Source organism: Coregonus clupeaformis, chromosome 2 (genome assembly GCF_020615455.1).
Source record: "Coregonus clupeaformis isolate EN_2021a chromosome 2, ASM2061545v1, whole genome shotgun sequence".
Taxonomy (NCBI): domain Eukaryota; kingdom Metazoa; phylum Chordata; class Actinopteri; order Salmoniformes; family Salmonidae; genus Coregonus; species Coregonus clupeaformis.
Genome location: NC_059193.1, coordinates 3,792,269 through 3,819,249, shown reverse-complemented (window position 1 = coordinate 3,819,249; position 26,981 = coordinate 3,792,269). Strand labels below are relative to the sequence as shown.

The window sequence follows — 26,981 nt, the reverse complement described above, 5'->3', positions numbered from 1 at the left end:
CTAAATAAAAAATACAAGTTAAAGAATAGGATTAAGCCAGTGGCTCGGATGAAACTATCCAAGCATTAGATATTATTTTAATTGTGATATTTGGTTGTGTTGTCAACCAAACACAATTCAGTAATATTTTTGTAATATAGTAAATGCCTAAAATTAAGCCTCTTATAAACTAATATAACAGTATTTATTCAACCTTAAAAATAGTAACACATCCATGGACACATTTTGAGGTTAGCCTACTGTAACCATAAATGTCTCATGTCATCATAGAAAGCATGCATGTTCAAGATAGCATGCAAAGGTCTCAGGTCTGTGGAGATCTTCACAATTGCTGTAATAATCTGCACAGAATCTTAAACAGCATTGATCACTTGCACTATGTACTTTTAATGTAATCTCAAATACAATCCAGGTCATTTGGTTGTGCTATTAGATAAAGCACAGTGATAACACATTAAGTGTTGTATAAATGCAAAATATCTGACATTGTATTCCCATTTGAGCTTTGTTTTGCTTTTAAATGGTTGAAAGCGCAGTGATAACACATTGGGAATTAAACACATTTCTGGCTGTCAATTTTGGGTGGGTGAATAAAGGTTAAAATCTCATTGATCAATGACTCAACCAAATATTACCTGCATTTCCACATTGAAATGACGTGGTGTGCCCTGTTGGAAGTTACTAAGTCTTTGACCACACTGTGTTCTTACTTTGGTGAGTAAAAACTCATGTATCCTAACCTTTTAAAAAATTGGCCAAATCATATTGTAAAGAAATGGTGACTGTCTTAACAATGAAACTCTCTTTGGCATCACATGGACTTATGTCAGTCTCATTAATACTGCAGAACTGGCAGTGTACAAGCTTAACCTATAATCACAGAACACACCATAACATTAACTGGCATGACAATCCGTCTTATGTGAGCCCAAAAAGCACTATGACAAGCCACGCCCTCAACAAGCCACACCTCCAAGTCTTCTAATAGGCTGCCGCTGCTACAGTATATTTAGTCAAAATGCATTTTTATTGTACTTGACACATAACAAAAGCGTACTAAAAACACTAACTTGCATTTAAATGACTACAAACGTTTTTCATGTGCGTGTGACGAGCATTGCAAGCACCGTCCAACGGACAGGACTTGTACTGGGTCGTTCCACGAAATGAATGCTTTTTGTATCTCACTATTTTACCCTTTAGTGTGTGTGTACCTTACTGTATTTATACTTGGGATATCGCTTTTCAACAGTAAAAGTTCAAAAATCGCTGGTGGACGTCTTTAAGTAGAAATTATGCACCAATACTGAATTTTAAAAGCCTGTTGGAAGTGCCTTTTTAATATAGACTACCAGGAGAATTCAATAAATCAGTTTTTCAGTATAAAGACTTAAGGTCCAAATTCTGCATTTTATTTAGCAATTTTCTACCAACTGAAGTACTCAAAGCACTTTACATAGTAGGGGGAAACTCACCTCATCCACCACCAATGTGTACCACCCACCTGGGTGATACACAGCGACCATTTTTGGGCCAGAACGCTCACCACACATCAGCGGTGATATATGCCTATTAGGAGGATGATTAGGTGGCCATGACACCAGGGTTAACACCTCTACTCTTACGATAAGAGCCATGGGATTTTTAATGACCACAGAGAGTCAGGACACCCGTTTTAACGTCCCATCTGAAAGACAGCACCCTACTCAGGGCAATGTCCCTTTCACTGCCCTGGGGATCTATTTAGACCAGAGGGAAGAGTGCCCTCTACTGGTGCTCTAACACCACTTCCAGTCTCCCATCCAGGGACCGACCCTGCTTAGCTTCAGAGGCAAGCCAGCAGTGGAATGCAGGGTGGTATGCTGCTGGCAAAAGCAACAATGTCCCTTTGTGCACCCTCTGTGACTTCTAGGAAGATTGTAACCCACTAACCCCCCAAAATACTCCCAAGTTTTCACCATCATTGTAAAACCCTAGTTAGTTTGTTGCTTTGACAAAGTTATTTCTGAAGATTATATTATTTATTTCATGTGATTAGTGATTCATTTATGACTGTATCTCATTTTACGGTCAACCCTGTTACGTGAACTGAACTCTTGTTTTAATATGGTGAAACTTTTATTTTCTAAATATTTATCTCTAAAGAAACATTGAACATCTAATAGTCAAATCATGGTGTAAAAGCAGGTGAGCTGGTTCTACTCTTTTTGGCAATTTTCAGGTGTTTTGTGGTGAAAAACTGAGCGGGTCGAGCGTAATATGTCAACCCTGTTACCCAAAGATAGACAGGCTAGGAATGTTTTAAAATCATTTGTGAATCTTTCATTCAATTGCCCTTCTCTGTTGTACACAACAAGCTTCCATTCCCCCTGTCACAAGGGGATTCATGGCTGACTTAACTAGTAATTACCAGTTGGAGGTCTGTTCAAGTGGATTTTTCCCAGATGTGGTAAATCCCCACTTTCCACATGGTTACGAACACACCATAATTCCGCTAACCATCCACTGTAGAGCCATTGGAAGCACAAGACCTAGACCTACAATTTAACATATTGTGGAGCGTTGTACGATGTATAGGTTTTGTCGAAATCAATACAAAAATATAATAGAAAAAATATAAAAACAGCCTAGTGCCCGATATTTTTTATCATTATTTAATTAAGCTGAAGAGAGGCTATATAGTCTTTCTTTTTTTAACTCGCCATCACATTTGAAATTAAATCACTGTAAAAGTTTTGGCTTGGTGGCCAAAAAACGTCTCCATTGATCAACATGTAAAGAGTAATTTAAGAAGCCGAATTAGGAACCACTTTGGCCACCCTGTAGACTACACTTTTTTTTTTTTGTACCAGATAGGGGTTCTTTTTTGAAGGTTCAACAAAGAACCATGCTCATAAGGTTCTTAATGCAACCTGTATGGTGCTATAAAGAAACCCTTTCCTAAGGTTCTATAAAGAACCATTAAAAAAGTTTCTATATAGCACCAAAAAAGGGTTCCGCTATGGTTACAACCCTTGCTACAAGGCTATATAGAACCCTTGTTTATGGTTCTTTATATAACATTTATGGAGAAAGGTTCTCTATAGATTGTTTGTAGATCCTTTTGAAGAACCATACAGATTTAATTTTTCTGGTCAGCAATGTTATATTGTTAAAATTCCATAGGTATTTCACAAGACCCTGTCACTGGCCATAGTAAATTATAATATGTGATGGCAAAACACTACACATTAGATAAACTGGAATGACACACTCCCCAAAATATTTGAATGACCCGCCTCCTCTACATTTTTTATTAACACTAAAAGAGCAAAAAACCTTGTGTGAACTGTAAACAACCATTGAAGAGCTTAAAGGGTTATTTGAGTCATTATGGTTCCACATAGAACCATCACCTTTCCAAAAGAACCTTTGAGGAACCTTCATTTTTTATAGTGTAGATGTCATAGCCATGCATTTCTGGATATTACATGCAATTGAGCAAAGATACATGTATTTGAAATACATTTTACGTGAGTTATGTTTCATATGAGAACATAAAAGGGAAATCAAAACCAAACCCCTATCCCGTTTGTTTTTTTCATGTCCTTCTTGTATGTGCAGTGTTTTGTGACAGTTATCAACCATACAGTACAGTCGTGGTCAAAAGTTTTGAGAATGACACAAATACTACTTTTCACAAAGTCTGCTACCTCAGTTTTGATGATGGCAATTTGCATATACTCCAGAATGTCATGAGTGATCAAATTAATTGCAATTAATTGCAAAAGTCCCTCTTGGCCATGAAAATGAACTTAATCCCCCAAAAACATTTCCACAGCATGTCAGCCCTGCCACAAAAGGACCAGCTGCCATCATGTCAGTGATTCTCTCATTAACACAGGTGAGAGTGTTGACGAGGACAAGGCTGGAGATCACTCTGTCATGCTGATTGAGTTAGAATAACAGACTGGAAGCTTTAAAAGGAGGGTGGTGCTTGAAATCATTGTTCTTCCTCTGTTAACCATGGTTACCTGCAAGGAAACATGTGCAGTCATCATTGCTTTGCACAAAAAGGGCTTCACAGGCAAGGATATTGCTGCTAGTAAGATTGCACCCAAATCAACCATTTATCGGATCATCAAGAACTTCAAGGAGAGAGGTTCAATTGTTGTGAAGAAGGCGTCAGGGTGACCAAGAAAGTCCAGCAAGTGCCAGGACCGTCTCCTAAAGTTGATTCAGCTGCGGGATCGGGGCACCACCAGTGCAGAGCTTGCTCAGGAATGGCAGCAGGCAGGTGTGAGTGCATCTGCATGCACAGTGAGGCAAATACTTTTGGAGGATGGCCTGGTGTCAAGAAGGGCAGCAAAGAAGCCACTTCTCTCCAGGAAAATCATCAGGGACAGACTGATATTCTGCAGAAGGTACAGGAATTGGACTGCTGAGGACTGGGCTAAAGTCATTTTCTTTGATGAAACCCCTTTCCGATTGTTTGGGGCATCCGGAAAACACCTTGTCCGGAGAAGACAAGGTGAGCGCTACCATCAGTCCTGTGTCATGCCAACAGTAAAGCATCCTGAGACCATTCATGTGTGGGGTTGCTTCTCAGCCAAGGGAGTGGGCTCACTCACAATTTTGCCTAAGAACACATCCATGAATAAAGAATGGTACCAACACATCCTCCGAGAGCAACTTCTCCCAACCATCCAAGAACTGTTTGGTGACAACCTATGCCTTTTCCAGCATGATGGAGCATCTTGCCATAAGGCAAAAGTGATAACTAAGTGGCTCGGGGAACAAAACATCAACATTTTGGGTCCATGGCCAGGAAACTCCCCAGACCTTAATCCCATTGAGAACTTGTGGTCGATCCTCAAGAGGCGGGTGGACAAACAAAACCCCACAAATTCTGACAAACTCCAAGCATTGATTATGCAAGAATGGGCTGCCATCAGTCAGGATGTGGCCCAGAAGTTAATTGACAGCATGCCAGGGCGGATTGCAGAGGTCTTGAAAAAGAAGGGTCAACACTGCAAATATTGACTCTTTGCATAAACTTAATGTAATTGTCAATAAATGCCTTTGACACTTATGGAATGCTTGTAATTATACTTCAGTATACCATAGTAACATCTGACAAAAAATATCTCATAACACTGAAGCAGCGAACTTTGTGAAGACCAATACTTGTGTCATTCTCAACTTTTTACCACGACTGTACATGCATTATGCCATTAGCGTGTCACCAGACCGCATAGCCTGTATGTAGGCTAGCAGGGAGTCTGTGTCTATTTTTACGAGTGTCCCGGTCGACCTGCTAGCTCTGGGTCTGGGTAGTGCTAATGATATCCTCAGGGCCTGCTTCCCTCAGCCTCTCTATTTCTCTTTCTCTCTCCCTCTCTCTCTCTCTCTCTTACTCTCTCTTACTCTTATTGTCGGGAGCTGGCATAGATCTCAGTGCGGCACCCAAACAGAAAATGGAGGTACTTGCTCGCTGTCGTTTGCACATTCGTGAAGGGCTCCAACCAATGTGCACCTGGAGGGCAAGAGGTCTGTGGTTCGGTGTGGATGGATGGAGCCCAGCACAGTGGAATAAAACACTCCAAAAGGTGTTTTATTGCGTCGACTCAATTTGTCATGACCAGGATATTGTTTTTACGGTGACAAATTTCATGGGATAATGGCTGCAGCACGAGCTCACTGTTTCTATGCCTGTTCAAGAAGGAGAACTGTTCTCATATTTTCACTTGTGTTGTTAACAACACAAAGCAGTGCTACAGCGACAAACCCATCATATAAAAGAGGAAAAGTTTGATGGCTTCAGACATTGTTGTGTAATGCTTAATATTTCATAAACCTGTTTACACTTCAAGGCATTAATTCCTACATTTCTTCAGAATTCCAATATCATTAAAGGCTATTCCATTAAACCGTTTCTCAAAATAACATTGCAGTAGAGCCACCAGGGTTCTCTGGGGAACGGGGAACTCTGTTTATCTCCATGTTTAGAATATGGGGATGATGGGAATTGATGATACTCAGATCCTCACAACTGAATTGGATTTTGGGCATGTCAACACCTAATGAGTTATAAACAAAATCCAATGTTAGGATAAACTTTGTTAGGCCAAATTGGGGTTAACAGAGTTATTGTGCATTCCGTGCCCCATGACGAGCAGATGTGTCAATGTTGACAATATCATGTCCTGGCTGCATTCTCACAGCATTCTCAATGCTCATTCATTTGGCAGACGTTTGCTTGTATCCCTGCTGCTTTTTCTGGAGTTGAAGTCTCAGTACTTTTCATTGACTGCACACCGGGCACAACACGTCATTTCAACATGGATGATTGGGTAGTATTCGGTTGAGATATTGATCAATGTGTTATGATTTACCAGTATTAGAACCCAAATGCAGACAAGTACACCAAGCCAGAGAAGGTTTAACAGGTTTATTTAAAATGTTCAATAGTCCAGGTTTCCAATAATAGGGGAAGAGCAAGTCCAGGTTACAGGGAGGGTAACAGATCCAGGTCAGGGCAGGTGTGGTACCGTAATGTCCTAGTGTCCGTGGTGAGTCCAAAAGAGAGGTCCGGTAGTGGAGAGCAGGATGGTGGTGGCAGGAGTGAAGCGGAGGCAGGAGTCAGGTTCCAAATATATGGTCATCTTGACTATGATCTGACGATGAGTGGTAAGTTTGACCGGGTCTTAAAGGCTGAGGTGATTATGGTGAATGAGCTGCAGCTGGAACCCTGACTCCCGCACACCAGACTTCACTCCTGCAATCAAGGACAGACAGAGGGGAGGGAGAGAGCAGAGAGAGAGCTACCTAGCAGCAGTAGGCCTAACAGTACCCCCCCCTCTACGGACGCCACCTGGCGGCCGACGGGGTTTATCGGGATGTAACCTATGAAACTCTCGACCAGAGCAGGATCCACAATGAAGCTCCTGGGCACCCAGGAACGTTCCTCAGGACCATAACCCTCCCAATCCACCAGGTACTGGAAACCACGACCCCGGCGGCGAACATCCAGAAGTCGCCGGACAGTGTAGACCGGACCCCCACCCACGATCCTGGGCGGAGGAGGGGGACGAGAGGGCGGGCACAGAGGGCTAACCGACACAGGCTTAATCTGGGAAACATGAAAGGTGGAATGAACCCGTAGGGAGGCAGGAAGCTGTAGCTTAACCGCGCAGGGGTTAACAATAGACAGTATCTTGAACGGTCCTATAAAACGAGGCGCCATCTTCTTAGACTCCACCTTCAATGGAAGGTCCCGTGACTTCAGCCATACCTCTTGACCAGGAGAGTAACCGGGAGCCTGGGACCGGTGACGGTTGGCTTGCCTCTGCATGTACGCCGAAGCTCGGGACAGAGCTACCCTGGCCTTCCTCCAGACCTTGAAGCAGCGGCGCATGTGGGACTGCACCGAGGGTACCGCCAGTTCCCTCTCTTGAGAAGGGAACAGGGGAGGTTGATAACCCAGAGCACACAGAAAAGGAGACAAACCAGAGGAAGCGTTAGTCAAGGTGTTATGAGCATATTCCACCCAGGGGAGCATGGAGCTCCATGACCCAGGGTTAGACCCTGTGACACAGCGAAGAGCGGTCTCCATCTCCTGGTTCGCTCTCTCGGCTTGCCCGTTGGTCTGGGGGTGATATCCAGAGGACAGGCTGGATGTAATGCCCAAAGCTTTACAGAAAGCTTTCCACACCTGGGAGACAAACTGGGGACCCCTGTCAGAGACAATATCCGTGGGTAGACCATGAGAGCGGAACACATGTTCAACCAAAATATCAGCCGTCTCTCTGGCAGTGGGCAGTTTAGGTAGGGCCAAAAAATGAGCGAACTTAGAAAAACGATCAATCACCGTAAGAATTACAGTCTTTCCAGACGAGGGGGAAGTCCAGTGACAAAATCCATAGCGATATGCGACCAGGGCCGGCTGGGTATAGGTAGAGGTCGTAGATGACCAGCGCTGGCCTGGGTGGAGTTCTTACTTCGTGCACATACCGTACAAGCAGCAATGAAGGCTCGAGTGTCCGCCTCCATCGTGGCCCACCAGAACTTCCGTCGCACAAAGTCAAGGGTCCGCGAAACTCCAGGGTGACAGGTAAGGGGAGACGAGTGAGCCCACTGAAGTACCTGGGAGCGAGCAGACTCAGGGACAAACATCCGGTTAGGAGGACCCCTCCCAGGGTCAGCTTGATGATGTTGAGCCTGTCTAACAATCCCCTCGATGTCACATGTGACGACCGCAATACTGCAGGTAGGAGGCAAAATGGGTTCAGGGTTACTACCAGTATCAACAGCCGAATGAACACGAGACAGGGCGTCAGGCTTGACGTTGCGTGACCCAGGACGGTAAGACAGAGAAAAATTGAATCTCCCAAAAAATAGTGCCCACCTGGCTTGACGGGGGTTGAGCTGCTTCGCTGACTGGAGGTAAGCCAGATTCTTATGATCCGTCCAAACGATGAAGGGTTGTTCCGCCCCCTCCAACCAATGTCGCCACTCCTCGAGAGCCAGCTTAACGGCGAGCAGTTCACGATTGCCAACATCATAATTCCTCTCTGCCTGAGAAAGTTTCCTTGAGAGAAAAGCACAGGGATGCAGTTTGTTATCTTCAGGAGAACGCTGTGACAACACCGCACCTACCCCAGTGTCGGATGCATCCACCTCCACGACAAACTGGCGGTCGGGGTCCGGCTGCATCAGAATGGGAGCCGAGGCGAAGCGATGTTTCAGTTCTTCGAACGCTGATTCGGCCCCTTCATTCCAAGCGAACGGTCGTGAGATGGAGGTGAGAGCGGTGAGTGGCGCCGCAATGCGGCTGTAGTCCTTGATGAACCTCCTATAGAAGTTCGCAAACCCCAGAAATCGTTGAAGTTGTTTGCGGGTAGAGGGGGCTGGCCAGTCCGTGACAGCAGAGATCTTAGCTGGGTCCATCCGCAACTCCCCCTGAGCGATGATGTAACCCAAAAACAAGGTCTCAGACACATGAAATTCACATTTCTCCATCTTCACAAACAGTTTGTTCTCCAACAACCTTTGCAACACCTGGCGCACATGCAGTTCATGTTCCTGGGAGGACTCTGAGAAAATCAAGATATCATCCAGATAGACAAAAACAAACCGATTCAACATGTCCCGAAGGACATCATTGACTAGTGCCTGAAAAACAGCAGGGGCATTAGACAACCCAAAAGGCATAACCAGATACTCAAAATGTCCCAAGGGTGTGTTGAAGGCAGTCTTCCATTCATCACCTTTACGAATGCGCACCAGGTGATACGCATTTCGTAGATCCAGTTTCGTAAAGATGGTAGCACCATGAAGGAGGGGAAAAGCAGAATTAATCAAAGGCAGAGAATACTTGTTCTTAATGGTGATGTTGTTAAGTCCACGGTAATCAATACAGGGTCTGAGGGTCTTATCCTTCTTAGCAACAAAAAAGAATCCCGCTCCTACAGGTGACGAGGAAGGACGCATAATACCTGCCGCCAAGGAGTCCCGAATGTAGTTCTCCATAGCCTCCGTCTCCGGCCGGGAGAGATTGTACAGGCGACTGCTGGGGGAGCGGGGCTCCTGGCTGGAGGTCAATGGCACAGTCGTAAGGCCGGTGAGGAGGAAGAGAAGTAGCTCTGTGTTTGCAGAAAACGGATGCCAGGTCATGATACACGTCAGGAACATTAGAAAGATCCATGGACTCCAGTGGAGGTCGAGGCACAGTACTGGCAGGAGTCAGAGCAGAACACAAACAATTCACATGACAAAATGTGCTCCATGAAACAATTCTACCTGTCACCCAATCAATGTGTGGATTGTGTCTTATGAGCCAGGGGATACCAAGGACCAGAGGGGTCTGTGGGCAGTCGATAATATGGAATTGAATGTTCTCCTGATGATTTCCCGACACTCTAAGACAAACAGGAACAGTCTGATGGGTAATATGGGTCAACAATTGTCCATTCAGACCCTTAGCCTGCAGCGGACAGTCCATAGGAACAGTCTCCAAATCCATTTGTTGAGCCCACTCTCTATCCAAAAAGCTTTCGTCTGCACCAGAGTCAATCAGCGCACTAACAGAGAGATTCTGGAACTGCCACTGGAGGGATGCCTGGAGCAGAATGCGGGGAGAAGAGGAAGAATCCGCTGCTCGGCTCACCAAAACTTCTCCCATTAATGATGAGCCGGCCCTTTTCCCGGACGAACTGGGCAGGAAGGAACGAAATGACCAGCTTCTCCACAATACAGGCAGACCCGAGCCTGAATGCGACGTGCACGCTCCTCTGAGGACAACCGTGCACGACCCCACCTCCATGGCTTCGGGTTCAGTGCTCCTCGTATCGACTCGGGAAGACACGGCTTTCTCCGTAGGGAAGATGCGGGGAGGAGTTTGTTGATGACAGACAGGTTGCTTGGAACTAACACTCCTCTCCCGGCGGCGCTCCCGAATCCGATTATCCAACCTGATGGTGAGTGAAATAAGATTATCCAGCGTAGGCGATTCATCATATGACACCAATTCATCTTTTAAAGTCTCAGACAAAGCATTGATGAACACTCCTTGTAATGCCTCGTCATTCCAACCACTCACTGCTGCTAAAGTCCGAAACTCCACTGCCATCTCCGCCACACTGCGAGCCCCCTGCCGAAGAGAAAACAACCGTTTCGCAGCCTCCTTGCCTCGTACGGGGTGGTCAAAAACCTTCCTCATCTCAGTGGTGAAGGCAACGTAAGCGTTGCAAATGTCTGACTGACTCTCCCAGACCGCGGATCCCCAGGCACGAGCGGAACCGCTAGTAGAGTTGATAAGGTAGGCAATACGGGCTCTTTCTGAGGCGTAGGTGAGGGGCTGTTGTTCAAACACTAACGAGCATTGAGTCAAAAAAATCGCCACAGGTTCCCATGTTCCCGTCATAGCGCTCTGGAGCAGGAACAAAAGGCTCTCTGATCTGGGCTGAAGGGGTAGTAAGGGCAGACACTTGATTGGTGAGTAATTGAACCTGATTAAGCAGCACCTGACTGTCCTCAGCAATCGTCTTAAACAGGGTATCATGTTGGCCAAGTAAAATGCCCTGATTGGCTATGGCAGTCCAAATTTGAGTGCACTCTGGGGTGGTATCCAAGCTACTGTCTGCTGGGTTCATGATGGTCAGATCATACTGTTATGATTTACCAGTATTAGATCCCAAATGCAGACAAGTACACCAAGCCAGAGAAGGTTTAACAGGTTTATTTAAAATGTTCAATAGTCCAGGTTTCCAATAATAGGGGAAGAGCAAGTCCAGGTTACAGGGAGGGTAACAGATCCAGGTCAGGGCAGGTGTGGTACCGTAATGTCCTAGTGTCCGTGGTGAGTCCAAAAGAGAGGTCCGGTAGTGGAGAGCAGGATGGTGGTGGCAGGAGTGAAGCGGAGGCAGGAGTCAGGTTCCAAATATATGGTCATCTTGACTATGATCTGACGATGAGTGGTAAGTTTGACCGGGTCTTAAAGGCTGAGGTGATTATGGTGAATGAGCTGCAGCTGGAACCCTGACTCCCGCACACCAGACTTCACTCCTGCAATCAAGGACAGACAGAGGGGAGGGAGAGAGCAGAGAGAGAGCTACCTAGCAGCAGTAGGCCTAACACAATGAGAACACAACCTATATTCACCCACTCAAAAAGATAGCCATAAGTTAGTTGAATTTCCAATGTGTTATCACTATGCATTCAACCATCTAAAAGCACAACCAAATTCCAATGGGAATACAATGTCAGATATTTTGTTTATTTATGCAACAGATTATGTTTATCACTGTGCTTCATCTAATAGCAAAACCAAATGACCTGGATTGCAGTTGAAATTACATTAAAAGTACATGGTGCAACTGATCAATGCGGTTCGAGATTCTGCACAGATTTTTACAGCAATTGTGAAGATCTCCACAGACCTGTGATGACCTATGCTTGCTATCTTGAACATGCATGCTTTTATATGATTACATAAGACATTATTTCTACAGTAACCTCAATGTGGCCATGGATGTGTTACTCATTTTAACGTTTTTTACATTAGTTTGTAGTTAAAGAATAGGACTAAATCAAATCATACTTTAAATGCACTTCTCTGTGTCATGGAGGCTCTCCGCACTGCTAAAGCTAACTCTCTCTCCTCTGCTCTTGTCCTTCTAGACCTGTCTGCTGCTTTTGATACTGTGAACCATCAGATCCTCCTCTCCACCCTCTCCGAGTTGGGCATCTCCGGCGCGGCTCACTCTTGGATTGCGTCCTACTTGACAGGTCGCTCCTACCAAGTGGCGTGGCGAGAATCTGTCTCCGCACCACGTGCTCTCACCACTGGTGTCCCCCAGGGCTCAGTCCTAGGCCCTCTCCTATTCTCGCTATACACCAAGTCACTTGGCTCTGTCATATCCTCACATGGCCTTTCCTATCATTGCTACGCAGACGACACACAACTAATCTTCTCCTTTCCCCCTTCTGATAACCAGGTGGCGAATCGCATCTCTGCATGTCTGGCAGACATATCAGTGTGGATGACGGATCACCACCTCAAGCTGAACCTCGGCAAGACGGAGCTGCTCTTCCTCCCGGGGAAGGACTGCCCGTTCCATGATCTCGCCATCACGGTTGACAACTCCATTGTGTCTTCCTCCCAGAGTGCAAAGAACCTTGGCGTGACCCTGGACAACACCCTGTCGTTCTCCGCTAACATCAAGGCGGTGACCCGATCCTGTAGGTTCATGCTCTACAACATTCGGAGAGTACGACCCTGCCTTACACAGGAAGCGGCACAGGTCCTAATCCAGGCACTTGTCATCTCCCGTCTGGATTACTGCAACTCGCTGTTGGCTGGGCTCCCTGCCTGTGCCATTAAACCCCTACAACTCATCCAGAATGCCGCAGCCCGTCTGGTGTTCAACCTTCCCAAATTCTCTCACGTCACCCCGCTCCTCCGCACACTCCACTGGCTTCCAGTTGAAGTTCGCATCTGCTACAAGACCATGGTGCTTGCCTACGGAGCTGTGAGGGGAACGGCACCTCCATACCTTCAGGCTCTGATCAGTCCCTACACCCAAACGAGGGCATTGCGTTCATCCACCTCTGGCCTGCTGGCCCCCCTACCTCTGCGGAAGCACAGTTCCCGCTCAGCCCAGTCAAAACTGTTCGCTGCTCTGGCAGCCCAATGGTCGAACAAGCTGCCTCACGACGCCAGGACAGCGGAGTCACTCACCACCTTCCGGAGACACTTAAAACCCCACCTCTTTAAGGAATACCTGGGATAGGATAAAGTAATCCTTCTACCCCCCCTTACCCCACCCCAAAGAAAAAAGAAAAAAAACATATTGTAAAGTGGTTATCCCACTGGCTATAAGGTGAATGCACCAATTTGTAAGTCGCTCTGGATAAGAGTGTCTACTAAATGACGTAAATGTAAACGTAAATAAAGTTTGATTTGATTTAGTCCTACTCTTTAACTTAGATTTTTGGTTGAGATGGATACGTGAATCCAACATATCAATTATTTATTTGTAGACAAACTGGAATTAAAGTCAGACTAAGTCAGTGGCACAGACGGAACTATCCAAGCAGACAATACATCTCTGCGTTGACAACCAAACCAAATTCAGTATCACTAAATAGAATTACATTTTAAATCAACCAGAGCTTGAAACCCTAGGCCTACTGTATGTATTGTCAATTTTTAGTTGAATCCTGTGTTGAATTGAAACAATAGCTGTTGATTACTTTGCAAATGCTAATAGCATAATTTATGATGTAAGTGAGAAAGTATAGTCACATTTCATTTGCTCTGTTAAACCTACCCTTTGGAATGACTTCGAAAGCAAGAGTGAATCTATTTAGTTTTAAAGTGGAGATCTCTCAATAGCACATTCTCATGATAGCACATTGGTAATAGTCTGTGACAAATATATAGTTAAGCTGGGCTTGGTTAACACCCTGGATGGAAGACCAAAGTCTAGCTGTAGATAGATCAATTCTCCAGTAGTAGGTGCTGCCTAGATTGTTTTTTTTCTGATAGTGGATATAACGTTGTTTTAAAGGTACAAATGCAATATTTTATACAAGGTTTTTCCATGTTGAAATTGGGTTACCATGATGACATCCTGTGCTTGAAATGTCACCCTCAAAACAATGTTTTTTCCATGTAGATTCCGGAGACAATATGTTGACAAATTGTGTTGAAACAACGTTGATTCAACCAGTTTGTGCCCAGTGGGTGAAGTCTTCTCCTCAGACGAAATAAGGCTTTAAGAGCTTGACCTCCAAGGGCTCTCTGCAGTTGTAGTTGATTATGCATTGCCAAGAAAGACTAGTGCTTTAAACAGTCGTTTAGTATGCATTTTGATCCTGGGTTTTCCCCTCTACAACTGTGCCATTTGAAGTTTCTTTCCCATGGTCTTTCATTTCATAGGGACATTTTTTATATAATTTCCTGCAGATATCATAATGTCTTATATCAAACACCGCGGTTTGCCATTCCAAGGCCGTCTTTCAGTCAGTCATTCAACCCCTCACTTTGACCAGGACTGCTCTCGCTTCAGGCTTTATTCTGATGCTTAAATTGCAGTTGATGTTGCACAACAGTGCGTTATTACCCCATAAGAACTGGTGTTTAGATTTGTCATGGTCCTCCAAGCCTTTCATTCATCTTCTCTTTTGGCTTTGTGTGGAGGAACAGAACACAACAGAACAACTCTATTGAAGTACAGCATAGCACATTGTTAGCACGGGTCACATCTGCTAGCGTTTAAATAGAACAGTCATGATGGCCCTCTGTTGCTGTAGCTAGAAAACAATCCTGTTTAAAACGGCATTAGGACAGCAGGCGGATGGCACAAGCAGACAGCTAAATGTATCATAGTTAGGTTTATAGCCCAGCTGAGAGGTGGAGGGTGAGGGAGGGGACTAGAGGAGGGGGGGACAGTAATTTTCAAATTAGTGGAATCAAATTTTTTCCCTTAGAGAAAACACATTCCCGGCTCCTTTATTAGATTTTCTGTAATGTCATAGATGCAAGAATGCTCGCTGATAAATAGCAAAAGTAACCCATGAATTAGGCCTTCACCGTCAGTGAGGGACCGCATCTACCCCACTAACCCTCTATCCCTGCTCCCCCAGGGGTATATCAGCTTGCAATATGGAACCTGATTACACTAACCAGCCTCTATTGCATTAGTGGAGAGGGATGGCTTTGGGACTGGTCTGTGTGGTGCATGAGAGACCATTGAGGAGAATGTTACTGGGGGGAGCTAACTTATGCATGAGCTCTGACTGAGCCATGTGTGTGGCTGCAAGCACTGGTAACTGCATTGGTTAATAGGTTTCTTCAAAGAGGAGATTGAGGTGTGCCTTTTGAGTTCTCTGAGGCATCCAAAGAGGAAACACAATTCAGAAAACTAGTAAAGACTACTTTATCCATCTTGACTGTTTTCTGAGTCAGTCGTAATGCTGTGGTCTTTTGAAAGTGATGAATCACTGAAGAGGCCTAGAACTAACCTTTTTTTAAATCTCCATGTATCTCTCTCCCTTGCTGTCTTCTTTCTTTAGTGCTGCTTTTTATTTCCTGTAAGCTTAAAGGTTGCACGATATACGCTGAGTGTACAAAACATTAAGAACACCTGCTCTTTCCATGACAGACTGACCAGGTGAAGAATCCAGGTGAAAGCTATGATCCCTTATTGACTTCACTTGTTAAATCCACTTCAATTGGTGTAAATGAATGGGAAGAGACAGGTTAAAGAAGGATTTTTAAGCCTTGCGACAATTGAGTCATGGATTGTGTATGTGTGCCATTCAGAGGGTGAATGGGCAAGACAAAAGATTGAAGTGCCTTTGAACGGGATATGATAGTAGTAGAGTTTTTCACGCTCAACAGTATCCTGTGTGTATCAAGAATGGTCCACCAACCAAAGGACATCCAGCCAACTTGGCACAACTGTGGGAAGCATTGGAGTCAATATGGGCCAGCATCCCTGTGGATGCTTCAAGCCATTTCTTTTGGTCAGTACTTTCAGTTTTGCCCAAAGGATTGTGTTGTGTCCACCTCCTTTTCAAAAAAGCCTGCCTTGGGGGAGGGACGGGGGCTAGAGCACGAAGCACTGCCCAACACAAGTTGTAGTCTTTCAGACACTGGAAAAAAATGTGTCTTCCTGTGTATTGTCCCTATCAATACACAGGAAGCCGTCATAGGGTGTATCATTCAGCGCGCAAAGCCCATACCTGCCTTCCTCTTGGGAAATTATGTGTGAAACACATCTCACTGTCCTAGAAATGTCTTGGACATGATGAACACTTGCCCAGATTCCCCCAGGGTGAAATCCCCCTTAATTAGGCATAACCATCAATTATTTGTTTAAAGATATTAACTTGTGAAAGAATGTAGAACAGGGATAGACAACTTTTAAGGTGGTGGGGGCCACACAAAAATCTGAACTCATCATGGGGGGCTGCAGTGGGTTGCGGGTCTGCGTACCCACATCTACAGTGGGGAGAACAAGTATTTGATACACTGCCGATTTTGCAGGTTTTCCTACTTACAAAGCATGTAGAGGTCTGTAATTTTTATCATAGGTACACTTCAACTGTGAGAGACGGAATCTTAAACAAAAATCCAGAAAATCATTCATTTGCGTTTTATTGCATGACATAAGTATTTGATACATCAGAAAAGCAGAACTTTATATTTGGTACAGAAACCTTTGTTTGCAATTACAGAGATCATACATTTCCTGTAGGTCTTGACCAGGTTTGCACACACTGCAGCAAGGATTTTGGCCTACTCCTCCATACAGACCTTCTCCAGATCCTTCAGGTTTCGGGGCTGTTGCTGGGCAATACGGACTTTCAGCTCCCTCCAAATATTTTCTATTGGGTTCAGGTCTGGAGACTGGCTAGGCCACTCCAGGACCTTGAGATGCTTCTTACGGAGCCACTCCTTAGTTGCCCTGGCTGTGTGTTTCGGGTCGTTGTCATGCTGGAAGACCCAGCCACGACCCATCTTCAATGCTCTTACTGAGGAAAGGAGGTTGTTGGCCAAGATCTTGCGATACATGGCCCCATCCATCCTCCCCTCAATAGGTGCAGTCGTCCTGTCCCCTTTGCAGAAAGCGTCCCCAAAGAATGATGTTTCCACCTCCATGCTTCACGGTTGGGATTGTGTTCTTGGGGTTGTACTCATCCTTCTTCTTCCTCCAAACACGGCGAGTGGAGTTTAGACCAAAAAGCTCAATTTTTGTCTCATCAGACCACATGACCTTCTTCCATTCCTCCTCTGGATCATCCAGATGGTCATTGGCAAACTTCAGACGGGCCTGGACATGCGCTGGCTTGAGCAGGGGGACCTTGCATGCGCTGCAGGATTTTAATCCATGACGGCGTAGTGTGTTACTAATGGTTTTCTTTGAGACTGTGGTCCCAGCTCTCTTCAGGTCATTGACCAGGTCCTGCCGTGTAGTTCTGGGCTGATCCCTCACCTTCCTCATGATCATTGATGCCCCACGAGGTGAGATCTTGCATGGAGCCCCAGACCGAGGGTGATTGACCATCATCTTGAACTTCTTCCATTTTCTAATAATTGCGCCAACAGTTGTTGCCTTCTCACCAAGCTGCTTGCCTATTGTCCTGTAGCCCATCCCAGCCTTGTGCAGGTCTACAATTTTATCCCTGATGTCCTTACGCAGCTCTCTGATCTTGGCCATTGTGGAGAGGTTGGAGTCTGTTTGATTGAGTGTGTGGACAGGTGTCTTTTATATAGGTAACGAGTTCAAACAGGTGCAGTTAATACAGGTAATGAGTGGAGAACAGGAGTGCTTCTTAAAGAAAAACTAACAGGTCTGTGAGAGCCGGAATTCTTACTGGTTGGTAGGTGATCAAATACTTATGTCATGCAATACAAAGCAAATTAATTACTTAAACATCATACAATGTGATTTTCTGGATTTTTGTTTTAGATTCCGTCTCTCACAGTTGAAGTGTACCTATGATAAAAATTACAGACCTCTACATGCTCTGTAAGTAGGAAAACCTGCAAAATCGGCAGTGTATCAAATACTTGTTCTCCCCACTGTATATCAACACATAGTCAGAGCCAACCCTAAGCGAAAAAATATTTCCCACGAGCAAAACGTTTTGGAGGCCCCCCTCAGCGGAGATTTTAGACATTTTACACATTTTGCCATTGGGTGTAGAGAAAATGTTATAGTTTTTAAAGCAAGTTTGCGGCAAATCTACACATTCTGCCATGGGCCGGAGAGAAAAATGTGCTATTTTACAACACATTTCCTGCAATTCTACACATTTTGCCATAAGGTGGAGAGAAATGTTTCACGTTTTTAATATGATATCTGATGAGAGTGACTAACAAAATCAGTAGGAGCTTTAGATAGCTGGCCAAGTGACTGTCAGTGACTGATACAACAAGAGAAAAACTGCTGATGCACAACCAAATTTCAAAATTGCACCTTGTGTATTCTACTATTCTAACTCTCAACAGCAAGTTGAGACGTAGACAGAGTTTTTTTTCTTCTTTTATTTGGGGGGGGTCTTTGGAAATTGATCGGCAGACCTACAAAAGGGGCTCATCCCTCCATGTACTCACATCTCTGCAAGGATGCACACAGGCCTTGGCTAACACAAACTGCTAACTTGCAAGGAAAACACAGGATGGCTTCTCTGATCTTCTCTGAGCTGGAGATCGCCCAGAATGCTCTGCTCCACTTCACCGGTGGGCGGAGAGATACTAACATTTTCCACTGATGGCACCATGCTCCACTGATTTTTCAGTTGGTGGAACCATCCCATGATTTGGTCGCACCATTCTTTTTCCCGCGGCATCATGCAATAGATACATTTAGTAGCTCAGTTGGTAGAGCATGGCCTTTTCAACAGCAGGATAGTGAGTTCGATTCCCGGGACCATTATTACATAAAATGTATGCATGTATGACTAAGTCGCTTTGAATAAAAGTGTCAGCTAAATTGAATATTATTATTATTATTATTATTATTATTATTATTATTATCACCTTTATTATCACCTTTATAAAGTCATTCACAGTGCTTTATTAAAAAGTGTAATAGACTACTGAGATGGTATTAAATAAATAAGTTGTTTCATCTTTTGATGTTGTGATTCAAAGTATTGTAATGTTCAACATAATCCAGTGATTGTCATGCATTTTGGGTAGACAAAATTGGGCTCCAGAATTTTCAGCTATATATTTTTTCAATAGAGATGAATTTGCCTGCATCTTTATGTGCTCTAATATCATAGGCTGAGTAAGTGGTAACTCAAAACACATTTAGCTAGATCGCTAGTTTTAAATATAATACTCACTGCTAGTAGCCATGTATTAACCTAACAGTAAATGCAATGTCCCAAAAAAACATTGCAGTTGTAGCCTACCACCCAATGAGGCCTATGCACTCGCAATGGCCAATGAGCATTTTGTGTGCTCCGTATCTCAAAGCCATATCAAATATCTCATTTTGAAAAAAAGTTGCTTTTGAACTCAAATTGAACATTTAGAAATTTAAAAAAGTATACCTACAGAAAGCTGAGAACCTCCTCCCTCCAACTGACAACAGGATAGCTGTATTTTCCCCAATCGTATTTTAAAATGTTATAAAATCAAAATAAATATTTGCCCATGGGAAAGTAGAGCGTTAGTGGCTTGCTCGACACAGCAGCAGTCCCCAGGAAAACAGGTACAGGGGCAGGCAGGCAGAAACTTTCATCATGAGGATAATGTACTTTACTGTTTGACCAAATCATGGTTTTAGCCTCCTAAAACATAGGACGTTTTGAGATGAGGGACATTTTGAGGTGACCATGTAGAATGCAACCAAAATTTTTTAACTCACATAGCCAAGTCAAAAGGTCTCAAAATGCGACTAAATGGTTGGAGTCTGGAGCCCTGTGATGAACTTCTACTTAATGAAATGATAACTACCATTTCTTCATTGACTTTCGTACAAAGTTGCTACTATCAAATCAAATACAATTTTATTTGTCACATACATGTGTTTAGCAGATGTTATAGCGGGTGTAGCGAAATGCTTGTGCTTCTAGCTCCGACAGTGCAGTAATATCTAACAATTTCACAACATATATCCAATACACACAAAACTAGTAAGGAATGGGATTTAAGAATATATACATATATGGACAAGCAATGACAGAGTGGCATGGACTAAGATACAGTAGAATATTATAGAATAGAATACAGTATATACATATGAGATGAGTAGTGCAAGATATGTTAACATTATTAAAGTGACTAGTGTTCCATTTCTTAAAGTGGCCAGTGATTTCAATAGGCAGCAGCAGCCTCTAATGTGCTAGTGATGGCTATTTAACAGTCTGATGGCCTTGAGATAGAAGCTGTTTTTCATTCTCTCCATCCCAGCTTTGATGAACCTTGCCTTCTGGATGATAGCGGGGTGAACAGGCAGTGGCCTGGGTGGTTGATGTCCTTGATGATCTTTTTGGCCTTCCTGTGACATCTTGTGTTGTATGTGTCTTGGAGGGCGGGTAGTTTACCCCCGGTAATGCGTTCGGCAGACCGCACCACCCTCTGGAGAGCCCTGCGGTTGTGGGCGATGCAGTTGCCATACCAGGCGGTGATACAACCCGACAGGATGCTCTCAATTGTGCATCTGTAAAAGTTAGTGAGGGTTTTAGGTGCTAAGCTTAATTTCTCCAGCCTCCTGAGGTTGAAGAGGCTCTGTTGCGCCTTCTTCACCACACTGTCTGCGTGAGTGGACCATTTCAGTTTGTCGGTGATGTGTACGCCAAGGAACTTGAAGCTTTCCACCTTCTCCACTGCGGTCTCTCAAAGCACTTCATGATGACAGAGGTGAGTGCTACAGGGCGATAGTCATTTAGTTCAGTTACCTTTGCTTTCTTGGGTACAGGAACAATGGTGGCCATCTTGAAGCATGTGGGAACAGCAGACTGGGAAAGTGAGAGATTGAATATGTCCATAAACACAGCTGGTCTGCGCATGCTCTGAGGACGCGACTAGGGATGCCGTCTGGGCCGGCAGCCTTGCGGGGGTTAACATGCTTAAATGTCTTACTCACGTCGGCCACGGAGAAGGAGATGCCACAGTCCTTGGTAGTGGGCCTCGTCAGTGGCACTGTGTTATCCTCAAAGCGGGCGAAGAAGGAGATTAGCTTGTCTGGAAGCGAGACGTCGGTGTCGGCGACGTGGCTGGTTTTCTTTTTGTAGTCCGTGATTGTCTGTAGACCCTGCCACATACGTCTCGTGTCTGAGCCGTTGAATTGCGACTCCACTTTGTCTCTATACTGATGTTTTGCCAGTTTAATTGCCTTGCGGAGTGAGTAGCTACACTGTTTATATTCTGCCATATTCCCAGTCACCTTGCCATGGTTGAATGCGGTGGTTCGCGCTTTTAGATTTGCGCGAATGCTGCCGTCTATCCACGGTTTCTGGTTAGGGTAGGTTACTACTTTATGGCCCTACGTCTTCATCTAGCTAGCCACACACACACACACACACACACACACACACACACACACACACACACACACACACACACACACACACACACACACACACACACACACACACACACACACACACACTGTGATGATGTGATCTGTGATGTAAAGTTTCATTGTACATCAACAGATGGCTAGAGGGATGCAAGTGAGAGGGAGTGGAAATGTCATTAGTGCAGGATAATCTAACTTTCCTCTCCTATTTTCAATACAATAAACCTTCTCTTCATGTACACTGACAATACTGCCATTTATAAAAGGCTTGAATCGAGACCGTTTATTCAAACACGGCAAATTGATTTTTGTCTGAGCTGTATACAAATGTTTTTATTCTGCCAGAATTGACAAGCAGAAAGAACCTTTATGCAAGGTTGTTTTCCATATCACTGTTCTTCAGACATTGCTTTGAGGGCTTCATTGGCGCTTCAGAGTTAGCTGCTTGCTAGCTACTAGTGCTAGCTAGTTCCCAACACAAGTAAGCTGCAGCTTTGGCCATCATGAGGGAAATTGATTGAATATGGAGTCCCTCTTGTCTAATACACACAAACTGTATCATACCAGCCCATTGACGTAAATCTTGCAATCCTTCAGAATTGTTTTTTAAGGTACAGTATAAGTGACCAACAGATGCATATCTGTATTCCCAGTCATGTGAAATCCATAGATTAGGGCCTAATGAATGTATTTCAATTGACTGATTTCCTTATATGACCTGTAACTCAGTAAAATCTTTGAAATTGTTGCATGTTGCGTTTATATTTTTGTTCAGTGTAGATACAGACCGATCCAATACAGAAAATCTACTGATTCTATACAGACTCTAGGTCAATTGGAGCAGGAAATGTTACTACAGTATGTCCCAATGATATGCTATCGACAAACATCACAAACTAACACACCTGGACAGAACCATCGGCCAGGTAAAGATGGAGTGTCCCATTTTAAGTACAGTTTTTTTTCTGCCCCTTTGAAATATCACCTTGACTTGAGCTCAATGATTGACAGGTCTTCTTCCTCTTCTCTTCTCTGCAGGGGATAATGAAGATCGGGGGACCGCTGCTGGAGGGACCTGACGTGCATGTGTGCGTGACGTTCTTGAGTCTGTATGCGTGTGTTTGTGTGGGCTCAGTGCAATACAGTTACCACAATGCTTGTGGGCAGTGCTTGTCGTTGGCATCCTGTCATCAGGGCTTTCCCCTGGCCTGTCCTGTGCTGGGTCATGCTGAGAGATCAGGCCAAGGCAGATGATCCTTATCAATCGCATGCCGTCCCTAACTGGATTGAACTAGTCCCTCCCATAGCTCAGTTGGTAGAGCATGGCGCTTGCAACGCCAGGGTTGTGAGTTCGATTCCCACGGGGGGCCAGTATGACTTAGTCCTGGCTAGGAAATATTGGTTCTGTTTACTTAGTGGGTGCCAAGATATTTCTTAAATCATATGATGGGAAACTGTATTGGGAACCACTGTCTGCCTCAGGGTTTGAATAAATCATCCCTATAGGAGGGGACACCACAATGCTGTGTCATCTCTAGACTAACCCACACAGCTTGGAGTATCTTGTCTAATGACAGAGACCAGGAATACACTATATGTCTCTCTGGAGACTGAATGCTCTGGCTGACTGTGGCTTTTTATTGCCTTGGAAAAAGTCCCTGAACGGTTGGTCTACTGTAGTTGGACTCTACTGATTCATACATACTGTACTGACGTGCAGTATAGGATCAGCTTCCCCTCACCAAATACTAACCTTAACCATCAAGGGGAGGACACATTAAGCTGACATTGGATCAGTGTCTAGGGGCAACTTCATCCTACTCCACTCTAACAAACTACAAAGATTTTTCAGAGACTAAATATTGACACTAAGAACCTCACTACCTTGGACAGTAACTTGTATAGTACAGTAGGTTCACTTCACTGCACTATACAGGTTTTGGCATATGACAAACCCATGCTCAGTCTGTTAGCCCTGGCCTTCAGTACTCCGCTTTGGTCTGTTCGCCTGCTGGGTGGATTACCCATTAAATGGGAAACATGTTTATTTTCTCCCTGACTCCCTCATTGTTATTGCTTTATGACCGCTGTTTTAAGAAGCTGCTGTAGCAAGTTATAGACCATAGAGTCATGATATAAGGTACAGACCAGCTGAACTGCTACAGTTGATTTGAGTTAACTTTGTGGTCAATGGCCTAATTTGCTGTCCTATAAGGGGGACAGAAAGGGTGGGTGAAACATTGAACATACATTAAAGTGTCATGGATAAATTTAAGCATGATGACTAACTGGTCTAGCATGGTTTCTAATTTGTGGGCTTGATTTTCTGGTTTATGTTCCTATCTGTCATGTAAAGTTCCCCATACTTATTTGTAGGTTAGTGATTGTTTTTGAGTGTTTGTTCATATGTTTTTTAAGTGGATAAGTGTGTCTATGTACATTTGCGTTACTGCTCTACCCTATTTGTCATAATAGTCCATGACCCAGACCCCCAAATTTGGGCCGTCAGGCTCACTTGGGGTAACGATGTCTCATAGTGATTTTTTGGAAGGTCTATGTCCCTAGAGTTGGAAAATGTGTGATAGCAGTGCATCATTTGGAGCTTTCTCCGGTTATCACTCTCTTTCATCCCTGCACCCACCCTTACTCCAGGCTGATTCTGTCATGGGGTTCCCTAGGTGTGAGGTGTGGAGGGATGCCTGACACCTCATAATACCCCCTTACCAGCCCCCTCTCTGAGCCTTGTTAACTCAAAGGAACCTCTGTCTGTGGAGAGAGTCTGATGTCGTGGACAAACAGGGGTCTCATTCAGGCCCATTGAGCCCCTGGGGCGAGCCCCCTATTATAGATTTATCAGCCTACATTATGTAAACTTTGTCAGGGCTTCACTTGGAGGCTTATGGGTTTCTGGCAATAATGGTCAGCCAAGTGAACCTGTATGGATCAGAGAAATGAACGCCTTGTAGAATTTTACAAAAAGTGTTCAAAAAAGAAAGGAAACATTCCAATAGTATTTGTGTTTTAACCTGGATTTCCATGTTGTTTAACCTGGGATTATGGAAAAGCATATATGGGAGCCTGAGGACTCCATACCTCCATGCAGGCAGTCAGGCCCATATCCCCATCTAAACATTGACCTGCCAGCTCCAAGCCTGTCAACACCCCCAGGGGTAAAGCAGATTTACATTTCAACCCCCCCTTCCACCCACCTAACACCCCCACCCCCTCCTAGCGGAAGCCACAGGCGCCAGGTAAGGTCTGCCTGCCCCCTCTGGACTTTGACACACTGCTCCCTTTCAGCCTCCAAACTCACGGCAGGGCCACCCAGCGCAATGCACCCTGGATAGGAAGACTGCTGAGGCTATAAGAGGCTGGCTGAGTGGGTTGTGGGTGGTGTTTTGTTTTTGTTGGTTTGTTTGCTGTGTGCACACTGGGGTATGTTTGGTTATCTGAAGTTGCAGGCTAGGTAAACTAGGCTGTCTGGAGGTGTGGTGGAACACATACGCAAACGCACACACTCCAGCCCTGTCTGGCCCTGCACTGAAACAGCCCTCTCAGGACATTTCTAAAAAAGGCACCAAATTTACTTAGCCCTGGAAACCATCTTGAAGGTGTGGCGTTATAATAATATACCATGATGTTTCCCCACACCAATCTGTCCCATGATTTTATGCCAAAACAATGAGGGACAGAACAACTTTTGAGCTATTTTACATTTATGATCAGATACATTTCATGCAGTTTGGCATTTATTGTCATGAGGTCTGCAGAGTGGTCATTAGCTGGCCACAAAGTCATGCAATCAGATGTTAAACTTAACCCTAACCTTAACCCTAACCTTAACCACACTACTAACCCTAATTCCTAACCTTAAATTAAGACCAAAAAGCACATTTTTGTTTTCATGAATTTGTACAATATAGCACATTTTTACATTGCAGCTGGCACATCTAGCGGAAATCACTCAATTCTGCCTCCAAGACAAGATTCATGACAATAAACGTCAACCTGCATTTGTCACAAGGTGCCATTTGGGCAATCATTGTAGCCTGTGGAAAAGCTGTTAGTGATGTTAAATTATACAATATGCATCACCATGCATCACCATTGGAGTGACACCAGGTAATTCCATGCAAACATACAGGTAATCTGGTGTTATCTGTGATGTTCTGCACTTTCATCAGCAAAAGCACACACCTTAACACTCACATGTATGCTATGGTAATAGCCTATCCTTCTATCCCTCTGTCATTGCTCATATTTGAGTATCGATATGGAGGCAAATTGCTTTTTCCTTGACCTGGAAGTAGTCATGTTGTAACCTCTGTGACCCATGCGGTTGTGCACTCCCTGGGGTGTCAATCTGTGGTCCTCTTTGGCTCATCCCAGTTCCGTGGTTGAGACTGGAAGGATGTGGTGGGTTAGATAGACCCTCTCTTCAGGCCCCAAAATAAGGAGTGACGTTACTGACTCCCCGCTCCCCTCTGTAATGTCATCTCTGGAGATGTTCTGGAGAGTACTGTTGCTAACCACACGGTGCCATTCTGTGGTGTGTTTGTGTGTGTGTGTGTGTGTGTGGGGGGGGGGTGATATCATTTTGATTCTCTTTCTCCCACCCTCCCTCCAGAATCAGCCGGTGCCAAACCCCATGTTGTACTATATGCACCAATCCCCATGGTGGTTCCATCGTTTTGAGGTTCTGTCCAATTACTTCATGGGGCTCATCGTCCTTCTCTTCACCTTCCTGGAGAGACTCATGTGCATGGTCAACGGGACGCTGCAGATAGTGTTCCAGGTGAGTTGACAGTAAAACTGATTTGAGGTCAGTTTTGTTTTCCCCTATCGTGGTTGAGACTAGGATTTTGGAAGGGTAATTTATCCTAGATCTGTGCCAAAAATGTCTACCTCGAGTGGCTCTGACGTCACATTGCCACCTAGTGGATCCATTGGGGCACTACAGTGGTTTTATGGCAACTGCAGTCTTCAGTTTAATAAATCAGTCATCAGTTAGATGAATGTGGTGTTATTCATGAGCCAACTATAAATACATGAATACAGGAAATCAGGACTTTCTCTGCTGCTATGATGAACTATTACAAAGCAGATGATCCTCATCAATCATCATGCTATCTTTCTGGCAGTACCTTTGGAGGAATCTTATCACTCCTGCTTGTCCTTTCTCCCCATCTACCCTCTGTGTCTCCTCCTCAACCCTCTGTCTCACCTCATCTACCCTCTCCTCCCCCTTCTAGGTGACTCTGATAGTGAGTGGGAACCTAAGCTTTCTCAACTGGCTGACCATAGTTCCCAGTCTGTTTTGACGATGGATCTCTGGGGTTCCTGTTTTCATCTGGCCAAGGGGCCAAGCAAGCCGTACTGCACCTCCAGGCTGAGGAGGCTGTAGGACAGACCACCAAACCCACCAAAGGTACCTCCTAAACAGCCATGAAATCT

At 44.6% G+C, this 26,981-nt stretch overlaps 1 pseudogene; it reads left to right on the top strand.

Annotated features, from left to right (window-relative positions):
- Positions 1–26,981, top strand: part of LOC121585598 — a 68,202-nt pseudogene that overhangs the window by 32,456 nt on the left and 8,765 nt on the right.